General features: G+C 37.2%; 1 non-coding gene across 1 annotated transcript; it reads right to left on the reverse strand.

Moving 5' to 3' along the window:
* Positions 1 to 9865: 9865 nt before the first annotated feature.
* Positions 9866 to 9972, reverse strand: LOC121211951 (small nucleolar RNA R71). Its single transcript, XR_005907167.1, has one exon. It is a non-coding gene; the product is annotated as a small nucleolar RNA R71 (small nucleolar RNA).
* Positions 9973 to 19729: the final 9757 nt, after the last annotated feature.

A 19729-nucleotide genomic window follows, 5' to 3' on the forward strand; every position in this document is an offset into this window, starting at 1 on the left:
CGTACACGGCCACAAGGCACGCCCATGTCCCCTGACCGTGTGGCACAATGCAGGCTTGGTTTAAGCCAACTTGCCATCCCTATATGGGTCTTTCCTACTAGCAAGGTTAAACAACATTCATACAACAATTTTCAACCAATTCCATGCTCAAAATATGCTTCATTACAACTAAACCATCATCATTCAACAAACTATTCAAAACCATACCAAAACTTATACCATTTGCTAGCCAACTCTCATGGCATAATATATATATACAAATCAAAACTTAATACATAGACTTTCTAGCCTATACATGCCATATTTTAAAATATTCACACTTTCAAAAGTACCAAAATGAGTTCGATACCCGAGCCTTCAGTAGCTACAATAACTGTAAAACAGACAGAAATCACACAGAGTAAGCTACAAAGAGCTTAGTAAGCCAAATACAATTGGTCTAACTACTAAAGCTTATAAGTACAATTCAACCATAAAGATTCATAGCCATTTCATAGAATAATTCATAAGCTTAACCATGCTCCTTTGTTTGCTTATATGTCATGCTTAATTTCCAAATTCCATACATATTTCACAGAGACAGAGTCTTTCATATTCAGAAATTTAGTACTATACAAACGTAACTATATAGGTTATACATTTCATATACTCATTCTTATATTTCGTACTCTATCATCAAACAGTTCAGAAACGATACCGATACTCACAAACAAGTCCAATGCTGACGTTCCGGACGTGGTCTTACATGTAATTCAATATCGATGCCTCAGTCTCAGACAGGGTCTTACACGAAATCAGATACGATGCCGATGTCCCAGACATGGTCTTATACGTAACTCTCAATCGAGGTCTGTGTCCCAGACACGGTCTTACACGATATCTCAGATAGATGTCAACGTACCTTTAGAAGTATACAGAGCTTTTGGGATACTAACATACTATCAGACTTTACTCAAAAGATATTCATCAGGCTCTCAAGGCCATTCAATACAGATTACAATTTATATATGTGGAAATTAGTCAATTTAACACATAATTGTAATTTGACTTACCTTGGACGGATTTCGGATGAAACGAGTCGACTATTCAACTATTTTGAACTTCCCTCGATCTAAGTCCGATTTTCTTCGTTCTTGATCTAATACAATTCAAATTCAACCATTCAACCATTCATTTCATTCAAAAATAATCCATGAACACATATTTAGGGCACTTTGCATTTTAGCCCTTACATTTTCACACTTTGACAATTTAGTCTATTTTTTCACAAAATCACAAATATGCAAAATTTACCAAGACTATAGCTTGGCCGAATATACAAGGCTTCCATACCAGCCCAAATAACATATTTAATTTAAAATTTAGTCCTTCAAAACCTCATTTTCACAAATTAGCCCAAATAGCTCTATTTCATCAAAATTCAAAGACAAAACTTATAAATCATCTACCAAGCCTTTATAATTCATCCAAAAACATCACAAAACTCATGATATCAACAGTGGCATTTCATGAAATCTTTAACAGAAACAAAAATTCAGACATGGCTTTTGAAGAACACGATGCAACAATCACAGAAACATAAAAATTATCAAAAAAGGACCAAAGTACATACCTTAATCAACAAAAACAAGTGCCGAAACTTAAAGCTCTATTCTTTCTTCTTTTTCTTTGATTTTCGGTAAGAACAATATGATAATGGCCATTTTTATGATATGTTTTATTATATTAAACATTATATGCCATTACCAACTTTGCCTTTATTAATACATGTGAAATTTCACCTACTAATGTCCATAATTGTCCACCATTTAAACAAATGGTACATTTAACATGCAAGGACCTTTATTTTAAAAGCCAAGCCAAATAGGTGCTTTAACATCTAGCACTCAACTTTTACACTTTACGCGAATTAATCCTTTTTCATAATTAAGCACAGAAACAAACAAATTAAATCACAGAAACTTCACAGGTGTAAATTCTCATATCACAGACACAGAAATTAATGTTAAAATATTTTTTTAGAATCGGTTACGTGGTCTCGAACCCACTGTTCCGACTAGGGTCAAAATCGGACTATTACAATTCTTCCCGTTTAGGGATTTTCGTCCCTGAAAATCTTACCATTAAACAGATTCGGATATTGTTGTCTCATTGAATCTTCAGGCTCCTACGTAGCTTTTTCAACACCGTGACGATGCCACATCACTTTAACTGAAGGAATTTTCTTATTTCCTAACTCTTTAACCTCACGGGCTAAAATACGGATCGACTTTTCTTCGTAAGTCATATTAGACTAGATTTCAATCTCAGAAGGGAATATCACATGAGACAGATCAGATCTGTAACGTCGAAGCATCGATACATGAAATACATTATGAATCTTTTCTAACTCAGATGGTAGCCTCAATCTATAAGCAACTGGCCCAACTCGCTCGATAATTTTGTATGGTCCAATGAACCTCGGACTCAACTTGCCTTTTTTGCCAAATCAGAACATTTTCTTCCACGAAGATACTTTCAAAAACACTTTATCACCGATCTCAAATTTGATATCTTTTCATTTTAAATCCGCATAAGATTTCTGACGATCAGAGGAAACTTTCAAACTATCTCGGATTACTTTCACTTTCTGTTCTGTTTCTTTTATCAAATCAATACCGTAAATCTTATTCTCACTGAGTTCAGTCCAGTATAACGTAGTTCTACACTTTCTACCATAAAAGGCTTCGTATGATGCCATTTTAATGCTTGATTGAAAGCTATTATTATAAGCGAATTCAATCAAAGGTAGATATTGTTCCCATGCACCTTCAAACTCAAGAATGCAACATCTCAACATATCCTCGAGTATTTGAATAATTTGTTCAGATTGACCATCGGTTTGCGGATGAAAAGCAGTACGAAAATGCAATTTAGTACTCAAAGCATCTTACAACTTCTTTCAAAATCACGATGTAAATCTCGGGTCTCTATCTGACACTATCGACAATGGCACACCATGCAATCTCACAATATCAGAAATATATAACTCAGCCAATTTATCGAGTGAGAAATCAGATTGTGCTGGAATAAAATGAGCTGACTTCGTTAATCTGTCAACTACAACCCAAATTGAATCTTTCTTTCTCGGAGACAGGGGTAAACCCGAAACAAAATCCATGGTCACTCGATCCCATTTCCATTCCGGAATCATAATTGGTTGTAATAACCCAGATGGCACCTAATGTTCAGCTTTAACTTGCTGACAGATTAAACATTTAGAAACAAAATCAGAGATATCTCCTTTCATTCCAGACCACCAATAATGCTTCTTCAGATCATTATACATTTTCGTACTTCCCGGATGTACAAAAAATCTTCAAAGCAAACACAATGGTAGCTAACTCAAGGTCGTGTGTCGGACAGGTTTTCTCATGCAGCTTTAATTGTCTTGAAGCGTAAGCAACAACTTTTCCTTCTTGCATTAAAACATAACCTAGTCCATTCAACGAAGCATCGTTGTAAACAACGAATTCTTTACCTAACTCAGGTTGTACCAACACCGGAGCTTCAGTTAACAGAGTTTTTAACCGATCAAAGCTTTTCTGACATATCTCAGATCATTCAAATTTCACATCTTTCTGAAGCAATTTTGTCAACGGAGTTGCTATCACAGAGAAATCTTTTACAAATCGTCTATAGTAACCGAAAAGTCCCAGAAAACTCTGGACTTCAGATACATTCCTCGGGGGCTTCCAATCCAGAATAGCTGAAATTTTACTTGGATCAACTTGGATACCAGATCCTGATACAATATGACCCAAGAAACTAACTTCTCGCAACCAGAATTCACATTCACTGAACTTTGCATACAGCTTTTTATCTCGTAGAGTTTGTAGCACTACTCTCAGATGCTCAGCATGATCAGATTCATCACGTGAATAAATCAATATATCATAAATGAATACAACAACAAAATGATCTATATACGGTTTGTAAATTCTATTCATTAAATCCATAAATACAGCAGGTGCATTCGTTAATCCAAAAGGCATAACTAAAAATTCATAATGCCCATACCTTATTCTGAAAGCAGTTTTCGGAATGTCAGAGTCCTTTACCCACAATTGATAGTAACCCGATATCAGATCTATCTTTGAAAATACAGTAGCACCTTTCAACTGATCGAATAAGTCATTAATTCTAGGCAGAGGATATTTATTCTTTATAGTCACTTTGCTAAGCTGACGACAATCAATAAACATTCTCATTGTGCCATCTTTCTTTTTCACAAACAGAACAGGAGCACCCCATGGTGAAAAACTCAGTCTGGAAAACCCTCAATCGGTCAATTCTTGTAACTGAGATTTTAATTCCTTTAACTCGGTCAAAGCTATTCTATACAGAGCTACCGAAATCAGAGTAGTACTAGGTACTAATTCAATGCCAAACTCAACTTCTCGAATCGAAGGTAAACTTGGTAGTTCTTTAGTAAACACATCAGAAAATTCACAAACAACGGGCACTCATTCAACTTTCCTATCATCCACTTTCGAGTCTAACACATAAGCTAAGTAGGCTTCACAGCTTTTCTTCACAAATTTTCGTGCTTTCATTGCAAATATAACAGCTGGTAATCCATTCAGATCACTAGACTTAATTCAAATTATCTCATCATTCTTACACCTCAAATCAATGACTTTTCATTTACAATTCACAATAGCATCATGCAGAGTTAACCAATCCATTCCCAGAATTATATCAAATTCGTCAAAAGGCAAAAGCATCAGATCAGCAGAAAAACAAACATCTCGAATCATTAACGGGCAATTCTTGCAGACTTTATCAACTAGAACACATCTGCCTAGGGGTTCGAAACTCTAATCACAAATTAAGTAGACTCTACAGGAAAAGTCTTACTGTGCACTAAATTCATACAAATATAAGAATGCGTTGATCCAGGGTCTATCAATGCAATCATAGAAGTATCATAAAGAGTAAAAGTACCAGTAATCACGTCTGGAGATGAGGCTTCCTCACGAGCTCGGATAGCATAGGCTCTGGCAGGTGCTCTGGCCTCAGATCTAACAACAGTATCCCTAGTAGCTCTGTGAACACCACTAACATTTCCTGCATTTCTAGAAGGTTTACCTTTAGCTAAGGCGTTGCTCGGTATCGAATTCTGTACATTCTCTTACTCAGCAGGTTCAGAAAAATCTCTTATAAAACGGTCCAGAGATCCACATTGAAAATAGGCTCGGTCATTCAATCTACAATTTCTTGGATGTCTTTTACCAAAGTGTTTACATTCAGGTCTCTCAGACTGAACATTCCCAACACTTGCAATAGAAGTAGCAGGGGCTCTAAAGTTCGATTGCGATCTACTCGATCTCGGTTTGAATGTCCCACATTAATATTTGAACGGCTCTGATCATCTCAGAATTTCTTTGATACAGATGGAAATGATCTACTCGAAGATCTCTTTCTAGCATCTCTAGCTTCAAAATCAGCATTTCTTTTCTCTTTACTTAATTCTTCAGCTTTATAAGCTTGCTCAAAGAGCACTACCATTTCTTTAATCTCCAAAATCCCAACTAACAAACAGATATCTTCGTTTAGTCTATATTCAAACCTTTTGCACATTATTGCTTCATTCAATACATATTCTCAAGCATACTGACTCAATCTCACAAATTCATGTTCGTATTCAGTAACAGACATACGACCTTGTTTAAGCTCGAGAAACTCTTTGCGTTTCTGATCGATGAATCTTTGACTGATATATTTCTTTCGGAATTCAGCTTGGAGGAAATCCCACGTAACTAGTTCACTCAGAACCACAAATGTTAAAGTTTTCCACCAATGATATGCCGTATCTCTCAGAAGTGAAACGACACATTTTATACATTCCTCAAGATTTAGAGATATTTCACCAAACACTCAAATTATATTCTCTAACCAGAATTCGGCTCTTTCAGCATCATCATTTGTTGTAGCTCAGAACTCTTCAGCCCCATACTTAATCTTATCAATTGGTGGTTTACTAGACTGAACCGGATTCACAGAGGGCATGACAGGAACTTGAGAAAGATTAACCGGGTTTGGAGGTTGTTGTACAGTTGGATTGGTTCTAATGTATTGGGTGAACCATTCATTCATCATATGATAGAAGGCTTGCTTAGCCTCACCATCACGGCTACTCGTAGCCGGTCTAAAATTAGCTTGCACCGTCCTTTGCACGGGAGTAGGCGCATTACTTTCTACATCATCAGCTACAGTTCTATCAAGATTCATTTGCTATATAAAAGCACATTTCAATGTCAGGGGTCATCACACTATCACAGATTCAGATATATGGCATGTATAGTTAGACTCACATATGCTATGGTAGTCCTAGAATTGACTAAACCATAGCTCTGATACTAATAAAATGTAACACCCCTATCCCGTATCCGTCACCGGAATAGGAAAGGGGCATTACAAGACAAACAGAACATTTCAGACCAATTCAGAATCACAGATATCATATAACATCATTTCATAATCAATCATCTCTTAAGATGGTCAACGAGACCTAGAATATACTTTTAGGAATAGTCAGAACTAAACCAAACCCATCCATAAATTTCAAAACTCAGAAAATCTTTTAATTCTGTTGAGGTCACACGCCCTTGTGACCAGGCCGTGTACCTTACACAGGCATCAGACACACCCATGTGAACCAGTCGTGCCAAAACAAGGCACCCATACAGACTTTCACCCACGGCCAATAGGCATGCCCGTGTGCTATGGCCGTGTGATACTTAGTTAGCTACTGGCTTGAGCCTACGGCTATATGACACGCCCATGTGCTATAGCTGTGTGGATCTTAAGAGGTTACTGATTTTCTTACATGGCCACAAGGCACGTCCATGTCCCCTGACCGTGTGGCACAATGTAGGCTTGGTTTAAGCCAACTTACCATCCCTATATGGGTCTTTCCTACTAGCAAGGTTAAACAACATTCATACAACAATTTTCAACCAATTCCATGCTTAAAACATGCTTCATTACAACTAAATCATCATCATTCAACAACCCATTCAAAACCATACCAAAACTTATACCATTTGCTAGCCAACTTTCATGGCATAATATATATACAAATCAAAACTTAATACATAAACCTTCTAGCCTATACATGCCATATTTTAAAATATTCACACTTTCAAAAGTACCAAAATGAGTTCGATAGTGTGGTGACGATCCTCGACTATCCTCAAGCCTTCAGTAGCTACAATAACTATAAAACAGACAAAAATCACACATAGTAAGCTACAAAGAGCTTAGTAAGCCAAATACAATTGCTCTAACTACTAAAGCTTATAAGTACAATTCAACCATAAAGATTCATAGCCATTTCATAGAATAATTCATAAGCTTAACCATGCTCCTTTGTTTGCTTATATGTCATGCTTCATTTCCAAATTCCATACATATTTCAGAGAGACAGAGTCTTTCATATTCAAAAATTTAGTACTATACAAACGTACCTGTATAGGTTATACATTTCATATATTCATTCTCATATTTCGTACTCTATCATCAGACAGTTCAGAAATGATATCGATACTCACAAACAAGTATAATGCCGACGTCCCGGACGTGGTCTTACATGTAATTTAATATTGATGCATCTGTCCCAGATAGGGTCTTACACGAAATCAAATAAAATGCCAATGTCCCAGACATGGTCATATACGTAACTCTCAATCGAGGTCTGTGTCCCAAACACGGTCTTACACGATATCTCAGATAGAGGTCATCTGATAAACCGTAATTTATACATAATTTTATCCCATGCTTAGCCCATTTATGAATGGTTTCTCCTTAGATTTGGTGAATTCGATGCTCCTAATCCTTTAATTTCATATTTTATACTTAAGAGAGCATAGGAGAGTAAAAAGAGCGAGAAATAGGCCGAAAACTGAGAAAATAGACTCACGTGAGAAATCAACACGGCCTGGATCACCTCACACGGGCGTGTCATACGACCCTGTCCATTTGGTAGGATTGAAGCACGACTTACACGGGTAGACTACACGCCCGTGCCTATTCAACAGCCTTGACCACGGGCTAGAGTAATCGCACACGAATGTGTCACACGGGCGTGTCCCTGCCGAGCCCAAGTATAGTCCTATTCGAAAAAGGCCAATTTTTAGGGCTCTTAGGCATCCAAAAGCCTATTTAAACACTTGAAGAGGCACTTAAGAGGGGAACGCAGAGTAGGAAGCAAGGAATTACTCAGGGAAAGCTGATTGATCCATCTCAGAAGCCGGATTCATCATCAAGACTGAAGATCTCCCTTCAAGTTCCTTCAGGAGTTTTTGGGTTTTCTTATGTTTTGTTATCTTTATGCTTTTGAGATGTTTTCTTTCATAAGTATGAACTAAACCCCCTAAATACCTAAGGGGAATGAAACCTAAGACGGATCTTGTCATTATTATCTGAATTGTATGGTAAATATTTGATTTGTTCTTAATTACATGTTCTTAATTCTTGTTTTAATATTCCAAGATTTTGATTCAAGTTAACGCTCTTATTCATAGGAGGAATAGACCCTGTCTAAGAGTAAATATGTCATAACTAAGCGGAGTTGATTGCGCGCCTAGAGATAGGGTGACAAGATTTTGCCTGATTAGGGTGAAAACTAATAAGAGAATCCATAGATCGAGTTAATGCAATTCTAGTGTGTTAATTAGAAAAAGATTTCAATTATTTAACCTAGGGTTAGACGTTATTAGTCTCGAGAGGGATAATAATATAACTTAGGGATTTCTAGGGATCAAGTCAAATGAATAAATCGTCTGATTCAGAGTCAAATAACAAGTGAGATCTAGGTGGATTTTTCCTTAGGTATTGTCTCAATCAATCGAATTTTCCCAAGTTTTCTTTCTGTGCATTCTTAGTTAGTAATTAGTTTAGATAACCAAACCTCTTAATTTTTAGGCTAGATAATAAAAAGGAAGTAAATACTAGTACTCGTAGTTCTTTTGGGTTCGACAATTCGGTCTTGCTAAACTATACTACTGTTCGCTAGGTACACTTGCCTTAATCCTGATAATAAGTTAGTCTCAAGAACGATTCATTTATAAATTTTTAAAATCTGTTATGAATATCACGTATCAAGTTTTTGGCGCCGTTTCCGGGGAGCTAGGATATTAGGAACACTCAATTTTTATTACTTTAGCCATTTTTACTTTTATTGCAATTAAAATTTTTATTTTATTTTCTAATTCTTCATTTATTTTCTTCTGACAGGTTTTTCTAGTTTATGACCAAAAGAAACCTGTTAGGACCATTACTGTTCGATAGTGAGATTGATCGCACAGTTTGCAAAAATCAAAGAGAAATAATGTGAAGCTGGCAATATACAGAAGAAGAGCAAGAGGGCGATACTTCAACCACAATCGAGGAGATGACTGAAAACCATGAAAATTCGCTACCTCCTGCGATTGCTGTTAATCAGAATCTTGCACCGTGTACTATGTATGATTATGCTAAACCTTCTTTAGCAGGAACTGAATCGAGCATAGTTAGACCTACTGTAGCTGCAAAAACTTTTGAATTGAAACCTAACACAATTCAAATGATACAACAATTTGTTCGGTTTGATGGTTTACAGGATGAAGATCCCAATGCTTACTTGGCAAACTTTTTGGAACTATGTGATACATTTAAAATTAATGGCGTTTCTTATGACGCCATTCACCTTCGGTTATTCCCTTTTTCATTGACAAACAAAGCTAAACAGTGGTTGAATTCGTTACCACGAGGGTCAATCACTATTTGGAAACAAATGACCGAAAAGTTTTTATTAAAATATTTTCTGCCGGCTAAAATGGCTAAATTACTTAATGATATCTCTTCTTTTATGCAGATGGATTTAGAAACACTCTACGATGCATGGGAGAGATACAAGGACCTCTTGAGAAGATGCCTTCACCATGGGTTACCATTCTGGCTATAGGTTCAAACGTTTCATAATGGCCTGAATCCTTTAACTTGACAAATGGTTGACGCAGCTGCTGGCTGAACCATCAATAATAAGACACCTGAAGATGCCTATGAATTTATAGAAGAGATGTCACTGAATAACTATTAGTGGCAAGTCATGAGGACAAAGCAAACAAAAATAGCCAGTGTTTATAATGTCAATTCGGTCACCATGCTCTCTAATCAGGTAGAACTCTTGAATAAGAAAATTGATGGTTTTCTTAGTTCTTCACAGGTTCACCCAGTAATGCAGTGCGAAGCAAGTGGAGGTGGATCAAGCAGTTCAGAATACCCACCTTATGGCCACAACATGGAGAACAAGCAGTTAAATTACATAGGTAACAATCCTTAATCTCAAAACAATCCTTATAGCAATACTTACAATACAGGTTGGAGGAACCACCCAAATTTTTCATGGGGAGGCCAAGGAAATCAGAGACCACCACCCCCTCTAGGCTTTCAGCAACCACTGTACCAGCAGGAGAAAAAGCCGAACCTTGAGGAGAAGTTAACCAAATTCATCTCGGTGTCAGAAACTCATTTTTAAAATACTGAGACGGCACTCAAAAATCAAAAAGCATCAATCCAAGGGCTCGAAACTCAGATAGGATAGTCGCCAAGTTGATTTCCGAACGACCACAACGTAGCCTGCCAAGGAACACTGAATCTAACCCAAGGGAGCAACTCATCACGATTGCCATTCAAGATGATGAAGGGTTAGTTGAAGAACCAAGGCCAGAAACGGTGGTAAGCAAAGGTAAGGATGAGGTAGGCTACAATGACCCAAAGCCGGTAAGTACAGAATATAAACCTCGTGTGCCACACCCCAATGTGATAAGGAAAGACTGATCAGATGATTATTTGGCAAATTACTTAAAATTTTAAAGAAAATACATATTAACTTACCGTTTATTGAAGCCCTTTCGCAGATGCCAAACGCAGTCAAGTTTTTAAAAGAGCTTTTAACAAATAAACGAAAGTTGGATGAGGCATCGTATGTGGAGTTGAATGCAGTTTGCTCAAACATATTACAAAATAAGCTACCCAACAAATTGAAGGTTCTATGGAGTTGTACGATTCCTTGTTTAATTGGTAGTTTAGATGTTCATAATGTATTGGATGACTTAGGGGAAAGCATTAATGTTATGCCTTATAAAATGTTTAAACAGCTAGGTCTTGGGAAACCTAAACAAACTAGGACGAGCATTCAATTGGCTGATAAAACCATTAGATTTCCTAGGGGTATCATTGAAGATGTTCTTGTTAAGATCGATAAATTTATATACCCAGTAGACTTTGTTGTTCTAGACATGGAAGAGGATAGTAACGCACCTTTAATTTTAGGACGACCCTTTTTAGCGACTGCTAGAACCATTATTGATGTTGGTACAGGTGAACTCACAATTCGTGTGGGAGACAAAACAATCACCCTTCAAGCTCGTAATTCGAGTAACACATCGAAAATTGAAGGTGGTTGTATAAATCATTCTACTATTACTGATCATGTGGTGAAACCCTCTATGTAGGAAACAGTTACGAAGAACGCATATGAGCTGTGTTCAAACAACAACAAAGGACCTATCTATGAATAACGAAGGCTAAAAATCGAGGAGCTAGATGAATGGTGGACATAAAAATCGAGAATACCCAATAAACCGAAATTGAGCCAGGACGAGCTTAATACCTCACAAAATCAACTTAAGGTTAGAGACAAAGTACTACTAGATGCAGCAGATCCTCGCATTGCCACTTCTGAACCTAATGAAGAACTTCCTCTTACGGTACTCAGTATTTTCCCATATGGTACAATCGAGGTAATTCATCCCAAATTCGGCATATTTAAGGTAAACATGTAACGGTCCGGTTTTGACCCTAGTCGGAATAGTGGTTTAGGGACCACATGTCTGAGTTGGAAAAATATTTTTATATTTTTTTCGTGCCTATTATAAGTGAATTGACATGTGTGAAAATCTCGTGTGAAAATTTAACTGTTTGTGTGCTTAATTTGCAAAAAGGACCTAATCGCGTAAAATGTAAAAGCTGTGTGCTAGATGTTAAAGTGCCTATCTGAGTTGGCTTTCTAAAGTAAGGGTCCTTATGTTGTTATTTGTCTATTGGGAATGTTAATGGACTAAAACAACCATTCATTAAAAGGTTTTATAATTGTTTATAAAAGGGCAAAATGGGAAAATGTTTATTAAGTAATTAAAACAAAACAAAAGCATGAAATTAGCCATTTGTTCATGCTATTCCACCGAAAATACAAAGAAAGAGAAAAGAGAAAGCTCACTTAGGGTTCGGCACTTTGAATTGGTGAATTAGGTATGTGTTTTGCTCGGTTTTTGATAATTTCTATGTTTTTGTAATCATTGCTTCATATACTATCGAACCCATGCTTCAATTTACGATTTTGGTGATGATTTTGAAATGTGCCATTGATGAAAATGTGATCTTTGTGATGTTATTTGATAAATTATGGAAGCTTGATGTTGGGTTTAAATGTTTTGTTTTTGGATTTTTGATGAAATTGAGTAATTTGGGCTAAATTGTGAAAATATTATTTTGAGGGACTAAAATGTGAAATAAATGAAATGTGTGGACTACTATGAGTACTAGGAGAATTCGGCTAAGCTTGTGTATATGCAAATTATGTGTATTTTGTGATTTTGTGAAAGAGGGACTAAAGTGTCGAATGCAAAAATATGAGGGCTATCAAGAAAAGAGAAATTTAGACTTAGACCGAGGGAAATCGAAGATTGTAGAATAACCTGTTCGAGTCGACAATCTGAGTACGAGGTAAGTTCGTACTTAAAATATGATGTTAAGTAAGTTTTGATGCCTTTATTATACATGGGTTGTATATAACTGAATTGAATAATATGGTGATGAAACGGAAGTTTTGGCACTAAGTGTGCGATTTAAAATAGCTTTGGCACTAAGTGTGTGATTTAACTAGCTTTGGCTACTTGAGGCACTAAGTGTACGATACCGACTTAGTCTCAGTTATTTGAGATGGCACTAAGTGTGCGAAAATATTTAGCTTTGGCTAACCTTATAGCACTAAGTGTGCTGATGTATAAAATACAAATAACTTAAGGAAAGTCTTATAACATTCAACAAGAGGTAAGTACGAAAGTGAATAAGTACGGAAAGATTCAGGTATGTATGACACCTAAGTGGTAGATGAAGTTATGAATGTGAATGTCATTGAGATGATATGGTCTAATGAGTTGGAATTGTGCAAATACTCATATGTTGTTATTTTATGTTCATATATTATTGATGGTTTGAGTATGAGCTTACTAAGCTTTTTGAAAGCTTACTTTGTGTGTGTGTTTGAATTGTTTTTTTGTAGATATCGAAGCTCCCAAGCTCAGGGATTGTCAATGATTGTCGTTACACTATCGAACCTCATTTTTGGTACTTTGGAAATGTATATATATATTTGAAGTATGGCATGTATAGGCTAGTAGTGGTGAAGTATGTCTTGTGATGTATATAGTTAACCATGAGATTTGGCTAAATTGTGTTTTGAAATCATATTTGATAATGGCTTATGATATGTGATGTTAATTTGTAATTATGGCATGTCTTAAATTGGATAAAGGAAAAAGGTAAGTTTGGTGAGTTCATGATATGAGAATGAATGATGTTTTTGATATGATCTGACAACATGTTTTAGTATAAAAAGGTAAGGTTTATAAGTATGTAAATGGTTGATAATATTATGGCATGAATGAAGTATGTAAATGGTTGATAATATTATGGCATGAATGAAGTATGTTTTAGCTTAAAGAATGGTTGATTGAATGGCACGTATATGCTTGTTTCCTTGCTTGTAGGATTGACCCAAAAAGGGATGGCAAATTGGCTTAAATCAGGCCTGCATTGTGCCACACGGTTAGAGAACACGGGCGTGCCTTATGGCCGTGGGCTTAAGTCAGTAGCTGGCTAAGTATCACACAGCCATAGCACATGGGCTTGTCTGTTGGCCGTGGGGAAAAGTCAGTAGACATGATCTGTTTTGGCACGGCTGGATCATATGGGTGTGTCTGGTGCCCGTGTAAGGCACACGGCCTGGTCACACAAGCGTGTAACCTTAGCAGAATGGAAAATCTTTCCTAAATTCTGAAATTTGCGAGTGTGTTCGGTTTATCCCGACCTCTTCTTAATGCATGTTTATGGTCTCATTGACCTAAGAAAGGGACTTTATGCTTACGTTTGATTATAATATGATGATGCTTGATCTTTTGATTGTAAAGTGATTATGAAATGTTCTGTCTGTCTGGTAATGCCTCGTAACCCTAATCCATGTCGGTTACGGGTTAGGGGTGTTACAAAACAATACTCGTCTTAAACCTTATGTTGATAAAGTTGATAGCATGGATGAAGAGTGTAAACTCCTCGCACCACATTGACCATGCAGAAGAGAGGTAAGTCAACCTTAGACTATAAATAAGCGCTTCTCAGGAGGCAACCCGAGCACTAACAGTGCTAATTTCTTAAAATTTTAGTATTTAACATCTAACATACTAACCGAATCATGGAACACAGGCTTTCTAAAGACCACGCGGCCAAGCACACGGGTGTGCATTAGGCTGTGTGAAAACAGGGCAAGATTTTTTCCCCAACACGGGATGCGATAAGTTTCCACGGTCGTGCAACATGGCCGTCGGCAAAACTGCCAACACAACACGAGTGAGCGACACGCCCGTGCCTTGAAACCGTGGGCGAACCTATCAAATTACAACGGGCGTGCGACACGCCGGTGCCCATCATCCGTAGGCGAACATGTCAAATTAACATGGGTGTAGACCTATGTACACAACATTGGAGAAGTGAACGAAGCAAGACATGACCGTCCGACACGGCCGTGTGCACCCAAACGTCCAAGCAACACAAGCGTGGGCCCAATGTCAGACGTGCCAAATTTAAAAATCGCGAAACACATAGGCAAAAATTAGGGCACATGGGCGTGTACCACGGCCGTGTGTGACAAAATCTATAGAAGCCTCTCACTATTCATCATCTCCCTCCCCAAAAATCCCTAACCCTAGTCGCTGCAACTCCACATGCCCTACCCCCATGCCCGTGCGCCACCTACAACACCGATTCCGACGCCCCAAGCTTATTCCTTTTGTGTTTGTTTACTCTTTTCTCTCTATTTTTTCTTTAAATATGTTACCTATTTCATGATTTCTCTGCTCTATTGAACTATGTTGAATGAATATTCATAGTTAGAATATTAAAATACTCATGCTTGTTTTATAAATTTTTTTTCATTTTAGTTACTACATTATGCTATACTCTTTCATTTTTTCTTGTTTCCATGAGATTTATGCTTACCCGCTTGCATTCATTAATTATTCCCATAATCCTATAACTTGATATATTTAGTTGTTTTATTTCGTATCATCCAGTACGGAAATTTCATGAAATATTCGTTTTTAGTCTTGATTTTCCATACTATTCTTGGGGCATATTGGTTGAACTTCGATTTTTCAATGCACGTACAATGTCGTCCTCACGAGGTAAGAAGACCGCTGTTCCCGCCTCGAAGAAGAGAAAAAGAGCAGCGTCATCCTCGGGTCCTACCACGGAGATTAGGCACCCGTTCCTCCAGGTTTCCTTGGGACCCCAAGAGGAATTATATCTGATATTACGGGCCCGACCCCTAGGTGTGGGCCACTGCATTGATTGGGCCGCACTCGAACAGATTCAATTGGCTGACGCGGTCTGAGCCCTCCTGACGACTGACCCGTGGGGGCTTTTCTTTGAGATTGTCGAGCCGAGGTATCTCGAGTTTACATTGTAAAAGTTGCTCGATGTTCCATCTTCAGACCATCATGACCAATTTCGACGATCCTGGAACGGTCCAGTTCCGCCTCGGTGGTCTAGTACGCCAGTTGAGCGTACCAAAATTCGGGATTGCACTAGGGCTGTACATGGAGGAGTTCATGGACAACAATGAACTCGACACCCTCCACCGCCACATCCACTACTCCCCCTCAAAATCTGGAGGGACCTCATCCCTGCCTCAGCCACCTACGATCCTAGCTGCTCCAAGGCTTCGGCTTTCCCTCCATCCTTGAGGTATCTACACGCCATCTTGGCTCACACTCTAACAGGGAGATGCGAGAGCACCGGTGTTGTCACCACCCACGATGCCTATTTCTTATGGAGCAATGAGAATGGGCACATCCTCGACCTTGCTTACTTCATCGCCTTCGCCATCCACCATCAGGTGGAGCGACACAGGAGATGGGTCATCTCTATCGGGCCCTATGTGACTCGACTGGCTAGGCACTTCGGGCTCCTCAACACAGCAGCACAATCATCCTCCTCCACTCTTATCATTGCCTTGGCCGATTATTCTCCATAACTCCAATTCAAGGAGTCCATTCATCATTTAGGAAGTTTCACCTCTCTCCCTCTCTTATGATTATATATCTATACTTTTTAATATATCTATCTTTGTACATTGAGGGAAATGTACATCTTAAGTGTGGGGGGGGTCTTTCATATCATCATTAGAGATCCCTAAATTTTGTCTTATTCCAACGGGAATCACTTATATCACTATTAGAATGAATTTTAATTCATTTATGATTTTTATTGATATGTCTTGAATTAAAACATAGGCAATTACGTATTGATTGTTTAAACTTTAAGACATTAGGGAATCAAGCATGATGAGTTGATTTTTGAAGAATTAAAAACTTTTAGGTGGTTTCCCTAAGTTTAGGTATTATCTTGAGTTGAAATTCACAAGTTTAAACATCAAAAAGCCATAATTTTTTGTGAGATCTTGAGCCTTTAGAGCATATTTTATTCCTTTCATGCTCAATTTCATTATGACTGCGTCAGTTTTGATTTGTTATTCTAGAACTTGCTTGATTATGCATGTCAAAACCACACCATTTGATTTGATATGTCAAGATGATAAAGGCACTTAGGTTTAACCCACTCACTCCACAAAAGCTTACCTCCATAATTAACCCTTAGTGAACCCCTTTTAAGCCTAACAAGCCAATTATTGATTTACCCTCAATATTAACCCATAACCCATTATTGTTGAAATCCCCTAATTTGATCCCTATTTTTGTCAAGATTCAAATTGCTTAGTTATGTTTTTTTTCTTCTAAATATTTGAATTGTTCTTAAAAAAAAAACAATACTTACATACATATTAGTAGTATTTCGTTATTTTTGAGCTTGAGTGTTAATTCTATATTCTGAGAAGAAACTCACTTGTATTCAACTGATGACTAGTTATTTTTCTAGATAGGTAATTTTTCAATTCAATCTCGATTCTAACATATTCTTTTAGCTTGTGACCACACCCCCTAACCAAAGCCACGTTACAACCCTCTAAAAGACCTTTTTGATTGATGTATCAGCTCAATATATAGTGGTGGAGATTTGATTTTCAAGCAAGCCTATGGCAATAGCTTTTCATATTGACTAATGAGTGCTTTAATTGATGTCTTTAAACACCTTGAGTGATTTGAGTGAATCTTTAGTGAGGATGTTAAACTCTGTGAGATTTTGATCAAAGGTAATCACTTAGATGAGGGGAGACACCTATGTTTTCGTGATAAAATGCTCAACTTGGAATGTTTGAAACTTTGATGTACTTTTAGTTGCATTTTCAATGTATGAGTACTTATGGATTATTTTGAGATATTATTGATAGGGATTATAAATTAAGAATAATTTATTTTGATTATGAGTTAAGGATTTTTGCTTGAGGACAAGCAAATACGTAAGTGTGGGGGTATTTGATAAACCGTAATTTATACATATTTTTATCCCATGCTTAGCCCATTTATGAATGGTTTCTCCTTAGATTTGGTGAATTTGATACTCCTAATCCTTTAATTTCATGTTTTATTCTTAGGAGAGCATAGGAGAGTAAAAAGAGCGAGAAACGGGCCGAGAACGGAGAAAATAGACCCACGTGGGAAATCAACACGGCCTGGACTTCCTCACACGGGCGTGTCACATGCCCGTGTCCATTTGGAAGGATTGAAGCACGACTTACACGGGTAGACTACATGCTCGTGCCTATTCAATAGCCTTGACCACGGGCTGGAGTAATCGCACACAGGCGTGTCACACGGGCATGTCCCTGCCGAGCCCAAGTATAGTCCTGTTCGGAAAAGGCCAATTTTTAGGGCTCTTAGGCATCCAAAAGCCTATTTAAACACCTGAGGAGGCACTTAAGTGGGGAACGCAGAGTAGGAAGCAAGGAATTACTCAGGAAAAGCCGATTGATCCATCTTAGAAGCCAGATTCATCATCAAGACTGAAGATCTCCCTTCAAATTCCTTCAGGAGTTTTTGGGTTTTCTTATGTTTTTGTTATATTTATGCTTTTGAGATGTTTTCTTTTATAAGTATGAACTAAACCCCCTAAATACCTAAGAGAAATGAAACCTAAGAAGGATCTTGTTATTATTATCTGAATTGTATGATAAATATTTGATTTGTTCTTAATTATGTGTTCTTAATTCTTGTTTTAATATTCCAGGATATTGATTCAAGTTAACGCTCTTATTCATAGGAGGAATAGACCCTGTCTAAGAGGAAATTTGTCGTAATTAAGCGGAGTTGATTGCATGCCTAGAGATAGGGTGACAAGATTTTGCTGGATTAGGGTGAAAACTAATAAGGGAATCCATAGATCGAGTTAATGCAATTCTAGGGTGTTAATTAGAAAGAGATTTCAATTATTCAACCTAGGGTTAGACGTTATGAGTCTTGAGAGGGATAATAATATAACTTAGGGATTTCTACGGATCAAGTCAAATGAATAAATCGTCTAATTCAGAGTCAAATAACAAGTGAAGTCTAGGTGGATTTTTCCTTAGGTATTGTCTCAATCAATCGAATTTTCCCAAAAGTATTTTCCCAAGTTTTCTTTCTGTGCATTCTTAGTTAGTAATTAGTTTAGATAACGAAACCTTTTAATTTTTAGGCTAGATAATGAAAAGGAAGTAAATACTAGTACTCGTAGTTCCTTCGGGTTCAACAATCCGGTCTTGTTGAACTATACTACTGTTCGATAGGTACACTTGCCTTAATCATGATAATAAGTTAGTCTCAAGAACGATTCATTTATAAATTTTTAAAACCTGTTACAAATATCACGTATCAACAACGTACCTTTAGAAGTATACAGTGCTTTTCGAATACTAACATATTATCAGACTATACTCAAAAGATATTCATCAGGCTCTCAAGGCCATCCAATACAAATTACAATTTATATATGTGGAAATTAGTCAATTTAACACATAATTGTAATTTGACTTACCTTGGACAGATTTCGGATGAAACGAGTCGACTATTCAACTATTTTGGACTTCCCTCGATCTAAGTCCGATTTTCTTTATTCTTGATCTAATACAATTCAAATTCAACCATTCAATCGTTCATTTCATTCAAAAATAATCCATGAACACATATTTAGGGCACTTTGCATTTTGGCCCTTACATTTTCACACTTTGACAATTTAGTCCATTTTTCACAAAATCACAAATATGAAAAATTCACCAAGACTATAGCTTGGCCGAATATACATGGCTTCCATACCAACCCAAATAACATAGTTAATTCACAATTTAGTCCTTCAAAACCTCATTTTCACAAACTAGCCCAAATAGCTCTATTTCATCAAAATTCAAAGACAAAACTTATAAATCATCTACCA

This window comes from Gossypium hirsutum, chromosome A12 (assembly GCF_007990345.1).
Source record: "Gossypium hirsutum isolate 1008001.06 chromosome A12, Gossypium_hirsutum_v2.1, whole genome shotgun sequence".
Lineage (NCBI taxonomy): Eukaryota > Viridiplantae > Streptophyta > Magnoliopsida > Malvales > Malvaceae > Gossypium > Gossypium hirsutum.